Source organism: Antechinus flavipes, chromosome 1 (assembly GCF_016432865.1).
Source record: "Antechinus flavipes isolate AdamAnt ecotype Samford, QLD, Australia chromosome 1, AdamAnt_v2, whole genome shotgun sequence".
Classification (NCBI taxonomy): Eukaryota; Metazoa; Chordata; class Mammalia; order Dasyuromorphia; family Dasyuridae; genus Antechinus; species Antechinus flavipes.
This window is the reverse complement of record NC_067398.1, coordinates 97,608,793-97,618,757: the sequence shown is the minus strand read 5'-3', so window position 1 is coordinate 97,618,757 and position 9,965 is coordinate 97,608,793. Positions and strand designations below refer to the sequence as shown.

General features: G+C 37.3%; 1 long non-coding RNA gene across 1 annotated transcript; it reads right to left on the bottom strand.

Moving 5' to 3' along the window:
- Positions 1-2,408: 2,408 nt before the first annotated feature.
- On the bottom strand, positions 2,409-8,752 carry LOC127549486 (uncharacterized). The gene is made up of 3 exons (XR_007950645.1): positions 8,059-8,752; positions 5,692-5,754; positions 2,409-2,622 (listed from the first exon to the last, which is right to left on the bottom strand). It is a non-coding gene; the product is annotated as an uncharacterized LOC127549486 (long non-coding RNA).
- Positions 8,753-9,965: the final 1,213 nt, after the last annotated feature.

Sequence of the window (9,965 nt, the reverse complement as noted above, 5' to 3'; positions counted from 1 at the left end):
ATGGAAATTTCAAAATCTTCTAGTCCCTTAAAAAACTTGCAGGGCTGAAGGAGATCTGAATAAGATTGAAACCCAAGTTTCTTTCTTCTTCTGCACCAAATATTTCTAAGTGAGAGATTTTCCTGAAAAGCCAGGTTTGTTCCAACTTCTAAAATGTCTTCCTTCTCCTGATGTGACACTTGTTAGAACTTCCCAAGCTAATTTTAATTATCCCTACAGTTACCCAGACTCAAGAGAAGGTGACAAATCTCTTAACTCACTGAAAGAGGGGTCCGATCTGTTATTTCACTTTGTTCAATGAGTTTTCCACATGTAATACAGTCTGTGGCTGAAATTGATTGTTTAACTACATTACCACTTATTTTAAATGGGATAGGAGTGATTATTGATTTATTCAGACAACATACTCTTATACTATGCTTTTCTTTGAATTATTCATATTTGTAATTTTTTGGGACACAGATAAATAAAACACATTTGACTAAGATTTTTCATTACAATCATGTGCCATAATTTGGCCTAGGTCATATTCTCTTATACCAATGTGGATATCTACTTTGTTTTCAGTTCAAAGAAAACTGAATATTTTGGTGTATTTTACTGCACCACTTTTTTTATTTTTTGAGGATGAAAATAATTTCAGTGCCATTTTGTCCTGTTTCAATAATACTAAGTTGTAACTTTCAAGTTTAGGAAACTTGGAAAACAAAATGCCAAGATGACTTGCTTGTTACAGATATCAAAAATATGTAATTTTTTACTGTGTTCCTTGGACATCTTCAGGTAGAGCTTGAGGAAAGGACATGACAGGAAAACAGCTAAAATTAGGTCATCTATTGTTAGATACCATTAAAACACAGTTATTATTATCCAAATTGGAGAAAATATTTTTCTTTATTTAATCAGAAAATTAGAGATATCATGGAATAGTTGATAGAGGTACAGTCTTGGCATTGAAAAAAATATGGGTCCAGGTCTTTACCCTAACACACATAAGCTGTGGTACTATGACCAAAAGGTTAACTTCTCAGTGCCCTTGGCAAATGTCTAACATTGCAAATTACACACTAATTGCCATCTGCATTGGTGGGGAAAGTCTCCATATCATAGTATAATGAAAAACAGGTCCTTGCCAAAAAATAGACACTACTAGCATCTAAGGCTGGAAAAAGACCTTGCAGATCATCCCACCTAGTCTTCTTCACCATCATCATTTTTACAGAAGAAGAAATTGAGATTAACTCAGAGAAATAAAATTATTTGCTCAAGATCACATAGACAGTAAATTACAAAGCTAGGATTTGAATTCATATGCTTTAACACCAAATGAAATGCCCAATATACCAAACTAAATTGTCTTCTCTTAGATCGCAGTTTCCTCATTTGTGAAGTGAACACAAAATGTTTGTATCACTCACCACCGTTCAGTCATTTTTTACATGTCAGATTCTTCATGACCCCACTTGGAGTTTACCTGGCAAAAATATTAGAGTGCTTTGCCAGTACCTTCTCTAGCTCATTTTGCTGGTGAGGAAATTGAGGCACATAGGGTTAAGCGATTTGCCCAAGGTCACACTTTTACTAAATATTTGAGGCCAAATTTAAACTCAGGATGATGAGTCTTGCTAATACCAGAGCTGGCACTTGATCCACTGTACCAGCTGGCTGCCCCTACTATACAGATCAGTTATGAGGAAAATGTTCTTCAAACTCTACACAAATGTACATGATTTCCTACCTTCTTTAATATTAATCTCTTCTCACTTTAGATGGAAATGGAAATCTAGTAAATCTGTGACAATAGTAGAAACTTTTTCAGAAAGGTTTGAAAAAATGGTCAGAGTCAATTTATTATTAAATTGTAACTCTCAAGAAAAATATTTGCATATAGTTCAAAAACAGAACAATATCAGATATGGCAGCTAAAGGCAGCGATCTTAAATCATCTGCAAATGATAACTAGGACTATGTTATATATCTATGTAATGGAATAGCCCTGTGGCTGAGAGGGGGAATGGAATAATATCAAAATAATGGTGTATCCACTTCCAGGTCTAGACTTCTCATAGATATGGCAAATATTGATCTCCAGTATGCAGAGTACTGGGGAGGAGGGAGGGTTTGGAAAAGATACCAAATTTGGCTCAGACACATTACTAGTGCTCAAGAAGTTTACAATCTAATCCTTATAATCTAGGGATTACACTTTTTTCTTTGACTTCCAAAGGATAAAACTAGGGATAAATAGTAGAAGTTATAAAGGATGGAATTTAGGTTTCATATAAGAGAAAAGTTCCTAACAGAGCAATCAAAAAGTAGAAGGGCTACCTTGGTGAGTGTGTTAAGTTCACTTCACAGGAGGTCTTCATAGCCATGAATCAGGTTTTTTGTAATGGGGATTCTTTATTGGGTTGACTAGATAGACAATGAGGCCCCTTTTAGCTCTAAAATGCTGTTAATTCTGTAAATGTCTGCTTCACCAACTAATTGGGATAATATAGTCAATTTTCAAGTTTTCTTAACTTAATTATTATGTTTAAGAATTATTCAATAATTCATCTTCTCATTTTGTGTTTTTCTTGCCTTTTTCAGATATCTTCCCTTCCCACTTTTTTTTTTAACCTGGATAAAAGAGAAGCAGAAAAAAATTAAATGTGAATCTAGAAAGAAATCTTATGGAAGAGAGAGTTGAAACTATTTGTCAAAATTGGAGGAATATTGGTTGGGCCCATGTATGGTACAGAGAGTGTATAAATTAATGAGGGCTACACACTGAATATACTAGACTTAGAATTTTAGAATTTCCTAGATAATTACTATTCTTAATTCCACCCTCTTACATTAAAGATAGAAACTGAGGCCTTGAGAACAGAAATGACTTGTCCAAAGTCACAAGATAAGTGATGGAGAGAGGATCAGAATTAAAATTTCTTTTTTTTTTCCAAGGGAATTAGGGCTAAATGACTTGTCCACAGTCACACAATTAGTAAGTATCAAGTTTCTACTTTGTCCACCTTGCTAATAATAATTAAGTGCTTCAGGCCTCATGATACTTTTCTCATGACAATCTTGTGAGGAAGATAGTACAAGTATTATTCCCATTTGATAGAGGAAGAAACTAAGAATTAGAGGAAGAGTATATGATTTATTCATTGTCTATTTCATAAATTCCAGTGGCTTCTTCTCAAAGGATCAAATATAAATCTTTTTGGTTATCAAAGTCATTCATAACCTATCCCATCCCCATTTTTCCAGTCTTCTTCCGCTTTAACCCCTATTGCCACATCACTGCTCTGTGATGACACTGGCTCCCCTACTATTCCTCAAACAAGATATTCCATCTCTCAAATTTGGGCATTTTCACTAGCTTTCTCTGGAATTCTCTGCCTCCTCAACTCTGCCATCTGAAGTCTTTTAAATCCCAGCTAAAATCCAATCTCCTTACAAGAATCCTCTCTCAATCTCCCTGAATGTTGTTTATCTCCTATTTATACTACATATACCTTGTTTGCAAGCAGTTTCTTTCACTTTATCTCTCCCATTAAAAAACAGGAAATCATCTTTAACTTTTCATTGTATATACCTGGCATTTAGTAACGTACTTGGTACATAGTAGGTGCTTAACAGACACTTACTGATTGACTTCAGCATCCTGTAGCTAGTAAGTGTTAAGCTGGGAGTCAAATTCAAGTGTTCTGAATGCAAATACATCTAATTCAAACTAAACTTGTTCAAAATTATTTAGCAAAGTAATTTTCTTTTGAAAAATTACATGAAATGAGTGGGTGGTAGAAAAGAGCGATGGGCAGCTAAATGGCACAATGGATGGAATGGGACCTGGAGTTGGAAAACTTCATCTTCTTGAATTCAAATCTGGCCTCAGACACATACTAGATGTATGGCCCTGTTAAGTCATTTAAGCTTGTGGGTTTCAATTTCCTCATCTGTAAAATGAGTTGGAGAAATAAATGGCAAACCACTTCAGTATCTTTGTCAAGAAAATCCCAAATGAGGTCATGAAAAATCAAAATGACTGAAAAATGATTGAATAGCAAAACCCAAGAAATGTAATATTTGATATTGTAACATGTTTACTTTGTCTTTGCTTGTATTATTATCATACTACAAAATATTATTTGATATTGTAATATATAATATGATCTTGCAAAATTCCATCTTAAAATAATCCTTCATTACGATATGTGAAATGTCATCATCATTAGAAATTAAGTTCTTTAGATCATAAAGTTACTTTGGTATTTTGGCATTTTTTGTAAAAAATATAAATATCCCTTGCATGGGTAATATTTTCAGCCATTTTCAAATAATATCTTGACAGGGATCACAGAATCCCTGCATTTTGAACTGGGATGGATAGATCTTATAGATTTAGTTCAACTCAACTCTTTGATTTTATATATCAAGCATAAAAAAACTAGAGAAGGCTGATTTTTTTTTCTGGAAGATCAATTAAATAGCTAAAGGTGGCTGGCAATTTGAATTCAGAGTAAAGATGAAAAGAATTAGGCCTAAAAATGGGAAAAGGTCTTAGGAGACCAGGATTCAAATCCTTATTCAGTCATAACTAGCTGTATGATTTTTAGCAAATTATATTGCGTTGCTTTGAACAATCCTCAGTTTCCCCAGCTATAAAATGAGGTAAATATTTATTTTAAGTTTTCCTCATATAGATGTGTTGAGGAAAGCATTCTATAAACTCTGAAGTCATACAGCAATGTAAATCATAATTCATATTAAGAATAGTGCACAGAAATTCTCTACTAAAGTTACAATATTAGGAGAAGGGAATCAGACAGACATATAGGAGGAAGGATTTAGATAGGTAAGGAGGCAAACAAGAAAGACCAGAGCTAATTCTTTTTATGCATGATCTGAAACTTCACAAGTAGAGTATCATAATATTTAAAGCTTGAAAGCACCTTAAACATTATTTAATCCAATTTCCTCATTGTATAAATGAATAAATTAACACAAAGACTAGATAGTGATAGATAGACTCAAGATTTGAACCTGGGTCCTCTGAGATACAAATTCAACACTTCATTGAAAAGAAGAAGCAGGGATTCCTGTTTGAGAGGAAAGCATTTTCTTTTTTAAAAGTAATTTATTGATGTTTTGTTTTCACATCACTTATATTTCCCAATGTGTCTCTTCCTTCATCCTAACCCAGACAGACATTATAATAAGGAATAAAATATAATTTAGCAATACTCACTAATTTATTTAAAAATTCTGACATCATAAGCAATATTCCATATCCAAAGTGCTCCACTTGTGCAGTGAAGTAAATGGGGGGAAGGCTTATTTAATCATGTCCAAATCTTCTTTATCCCATGGACCATGACACACCACTGGCCCAAAACACTGAATTTTTTTGGTAAAGATACTAGAGTAGTTTTCCATTTCCTTCTCCAGTGGATTAAGGCAAACAAGTTAAAAACTCAGGTTCACATAGCTAGTTAATGTCTGAGGCCAAATCTGAACCCAATTCTTGCTCACTACAACATCAATTCTCTATTCATTGGGCCACTTAGCTTCCTTCTGAGAGGACGCCTACAAGACCTTTTAAAATTATTTTGACAGTTACGGAGGGCTTCTTATATGGAAGGTATTTTTAGGTTCTTTTATAGCAACCGGATTTTTTTCTTTTAATTAAAAAATTGTTATTACCTTTTATCTTTACAGTCATTTCTCTTCAACATCTTATTCCCCAGCTCAGCACCGAGCCCTTCCCTGTAACAAAGAAAGCCCTTATTCAAAACTAAGCAATACAGAACACAACTATGGTTCCTGACAGCATATAGGGAATCCCACTTTAAGTGGATGTCTTCTGCCACCCATTTAATCCTGTCTAAATTTTATTGAAGAAGATTGAAAAGTACTAGAGAAAATGCTTTGGGGCACTCAACCCATAGCTCTTTGTTTTTTTTTTTTTGCTTCTTTCCTCCATCTGACAAAGAATTGGTTATAATCATAGAATATCATGGAAATCACTCCATACTGTAGTGTCAGCAACACCTGAGGAGTTCAAATTCTGCCTAAAACATCTGCTACCTGTGTAAACCTAGGTAAATTATGAACTCCCTGTGTTCAATTTTTTTTTCGTTAAAGTGAGGGGTTGCACTCAATGGTTTCTAAAATCTCTTTCAGTTCTAGATCTCTTAAGCTGATGTGTTTGTATTGCTTTGAGTACTTGAGTACTCTGGTCCTTTCCCAGAGAGCCAAGATCTCTGGGAAATCTCTTCCATGAAATGACTTCCAAACAAGTCATGTAACTCCTCTGAGTCTCACTTTCCTCATCTCTAAAATGAGAAGTTTGGGTTGTATGATCTCAGAAAGGGCTTTGAGCTCTAAATTTTACAGCTTGCCATCAAGTGAAACATTTTATCTCTCCAGTAGTGATGATGATGGTTATTCAGCAGCTCATCTTTCTGCTTCACTGGCCTCTGGAAAAAGCTCTCCTTATTTAAAAGCCTCCTATTGGCCTATCTTGTTTTTTAGAAAGGTAGGATAAAATCAAGCTCTACCTGCCCCAGTTTTTCTTAGCAATCTCTGTCTAAATTAGGGCACTTCCAATTTAAAGTGGATTTTTCTATTTAGAATAAGTCTCTCCTGTGGAGTCAGCTCTTTCCTAAAAGCATGCCTTTTCTCCATGTGTATGTTTCACAGAATTGAAAGAAACCCCTGGGGAGTTTTATTTCTCCTCCTGAAGTTTCCCATGTCCAGAAGGGAATTCAAGTTTCCAAGATCATCTCTTAAGGTCATTCATGGGAGAAAATGGCTTAACTTTCTTCCAGCTGGGCACATGTGGAATGTGGGGGGAAAATGATGAGAGTGGGGTAAGAAATAGAGTAGAGGGCTGAAAAGAGAAAGGAAGGAAGCAGAAGAGAGGAATGGAAGGAGAAAGAAGATAGAAGGGGAAAGGAGGAGATAGAAGAGGGAGAAAGAGAAGGGGAGAGAGAAATAAAGAGGGAAACAGGAGAAAGAATTTGAGAAAGATAAAGAGGAAAAAAAGAGGGGAGAAAGGTGGGAGAAGAGAGAAACTGAATAATGGGAGATAGAAAAATAGAATAAAGAATAGGGAGGGAGAGAAGGAGGGATGAAAAGAGAGAGGGAGGGAGACAGAGACAGATACAAGAGAAAGACATGCAGAGAGAAGAGACAGAGGCACAAAGAGACAGAAAAGGAGAGAAAGAGAGACAGAGAGACAGTGAAAGAGAAAGAAGACAAAGACAGAGTGGGAAGAAGTGAGGGAAGAAGAGAGATATTGAGTGATGGGAGATAGAGAAAGAGAAGAAAGAAGAAGGAGGGAAAGGTGGAGAGAAGAAAGAGAGGGAGAAAGATAAGACAGAGAAGAGAGAGAGAAAGAGAGACAGACACACAGAGATACAGAGGAGACAGAGAGAGAAGAAGGGAGAGAAAGACAGAGAAAGAAGATAGAGATGAAGAGAGAGATGGGGGAGAGAGGTAGAAGAAGAGAAAAATTGAGTGATGGGAGATAGACAAAGAGAAGAAAAAAGAGGGAGGGAGAGGGAGAGAGAAGAAAGGAGAGAGGGAGAAAAACAGAGAGACACAGAGAAAGGAGACAGAACCACAGAGGGAAATGAGAGACAGAGAGAGAGAGAAAAAGCCAGGAAAGGAGAGGAAAGAGAGGAGAGGAGGGAGGAAGAAACAGATAGAGAAACAGAGAGAGGAGACAGAGACATAGAGGGGGGAGAGAGAAAAAGAAAGAAGGGGAAGAGAGGGGAGAGAGAGAGAGAGACAGAGAGACAGAGAGAGAGACAGAGAGGTAGAAGAATGAAAGGAGTGAGAGGAGTGAAAGGAAAGAAGGAGAGAAGGAAAGAAAGAAAGACAGGAGGATGGGGAATAAAAAAAGGATAGGAAGGAGCATATGTAAATAGTAGAGAATGTGAGTAGAAGTCCCTCAAAGTGGTGATTACTAATCTGATCTCTGACAGGGAAGTTTTCAGCTGACTCCGTTTAGGACATGTCACGGTTCACCCCATAAACTGTCACGTCCCATCAGTTTTCTCTTACGGGGGATCTCGGTGTCATCGCCGCCATGAGGAGGCCTGGCAGCTGGCAAAGAGTTTCCGCGCGGGGCTATCCGATACGCCATTATTCGCCTCGTCTCATTTTAGCCGAGCAGTTACGCTGCTGTCAGAGGTAATGGAGACCGTGCCACTAAGAAAATTGGCTGTAATTTATTTATCAATTGTTTCTGCATACCGCAAGAGCGGCCATCTACTTTACGGCTGCGTCCGAGGTATCTGAGAGCCCCCGAAGTTCATGGTTTTCCGGTATTCTAAGCTCTACTTATGGCTTTTCCTGTAGATGACATCCAACACCGCCTTTGTGGTCTTGAAGGCCGTTTTCTTCTTTGCTTTCTTTAGTCACAAATCATTCTGAGGCATCCCTTAAGTGCATTTGTATTGTTAAGTGCACCGGACTGATTTGGTGTTAATTCAATTTGAGTGCCCTTAATATCTTGTGGGGGGTGATGCAATGCGGGCCGGCTGCACCTTGTAAAAACAGGTCCCAGGTTTGCCTGAGAGCAAGGCACCTTTCCCTCAGCCATTTACCAAAGTTGCTGATAAAATTTTCATAAGGAAACCTTTTTAGTCTGACCCTATTGTGTTATTCTCCCATTAAGGCTCAGGGCATCAAGTCTGTCTTCAAGTGACAGCTTATTGCATTCTCCTCCATTATTGCTGCCTGAACATAGCTAGCTGATGGGTCACAATGGAAGCCCCCTCTCGCAGGGTTCTGGGAAGAGCTGACAAAGAAAGAACCTGGGAGATTCTCTGTGTGCTTGCACAGAATTGTGGAGTGGGACTGAATTCCTAATCTATAACAACCTTTTAACTTTGAAGGATGAAGAGATAGATGAAGGATGTTCGAGGGATCCGCAGGAGACGTGGGAAAGAGAAGATCAGGGGAATTGAAGGCATGGCTAAAAAAAGTAAGAACTGCGAAACACTTTACATAAAGTGAAGAGCAAAGAAAGTGGTTTACTGGGTTAAAAATCTGCAAGGGATTTTCTTTGGGAATGTTGCTGCAAGAAGCTAGTTTCGCTTTGAAAATAGATTCAAGAATGATCATAGATCTGTGAGATCTTAGAGACTATGTCCAAAACAGAATTAATCACCTCCGCACTCCAAACTTGCTCCTCCTCCATTGATCTCTATTTTTGTTGATGAAAACCCATCAAGTGACCCAGGTCACCCAGGTTTCTAACCACAGAGTGGTGTTTTTGGCTTTTTTCTTTCTCTCACATCCCCCACAATTGTTCCTTCAAATTTAAGTTTTCAAGTCCTGTTGCTCCTATCTCCAAGATATCTCTTGTATATATACTTTTCACACTCCACTTGTGGGTTACCATTCCAGTTCGTGTCCTTATCACCTCTCCCCCTTGCTACTGTAATATTCTTCAAATTAATCTTCTGATTTCCAATCTGTCTCTAACCAATTCCCCACACAAGTACCAAAGTAATTTTCCTAAGGCACAGGCTTGATAATATCACTCAAAAACTTTCCCTGGCTTCCTGTTGCCCATAGATAAAACAGATTCCTCAGCCTGGCACTTTTAGGCCCATCGACAATCTGATTTTATTTCTCTTGAATCTTCTCAGAGACCTTTGTAGTCCAAAACAAACAGATCTAACAACTTCCTTAAATTCTACATTTCAACATTCTCCTCAATACCTTTGAGCAAGCTCTCTTCCAGTGCCTATAAAATACTCCTTTCTTCCTTTCATAATCCTTATGTTCTTCAGCTTACCTTTTCTATGTACTTTTCCATAATCCCTTCCCCTTCCCTAATTGTGACTGCCTTTTCCTTCCCAAATTACATTGCATTTATATCTGTGTACATGTTCTATTCCTCAGTAGAATGTAAACTCCATGAGGAAAGGAACTATTTAGGTTTTAGCTCCCTAGAGGCT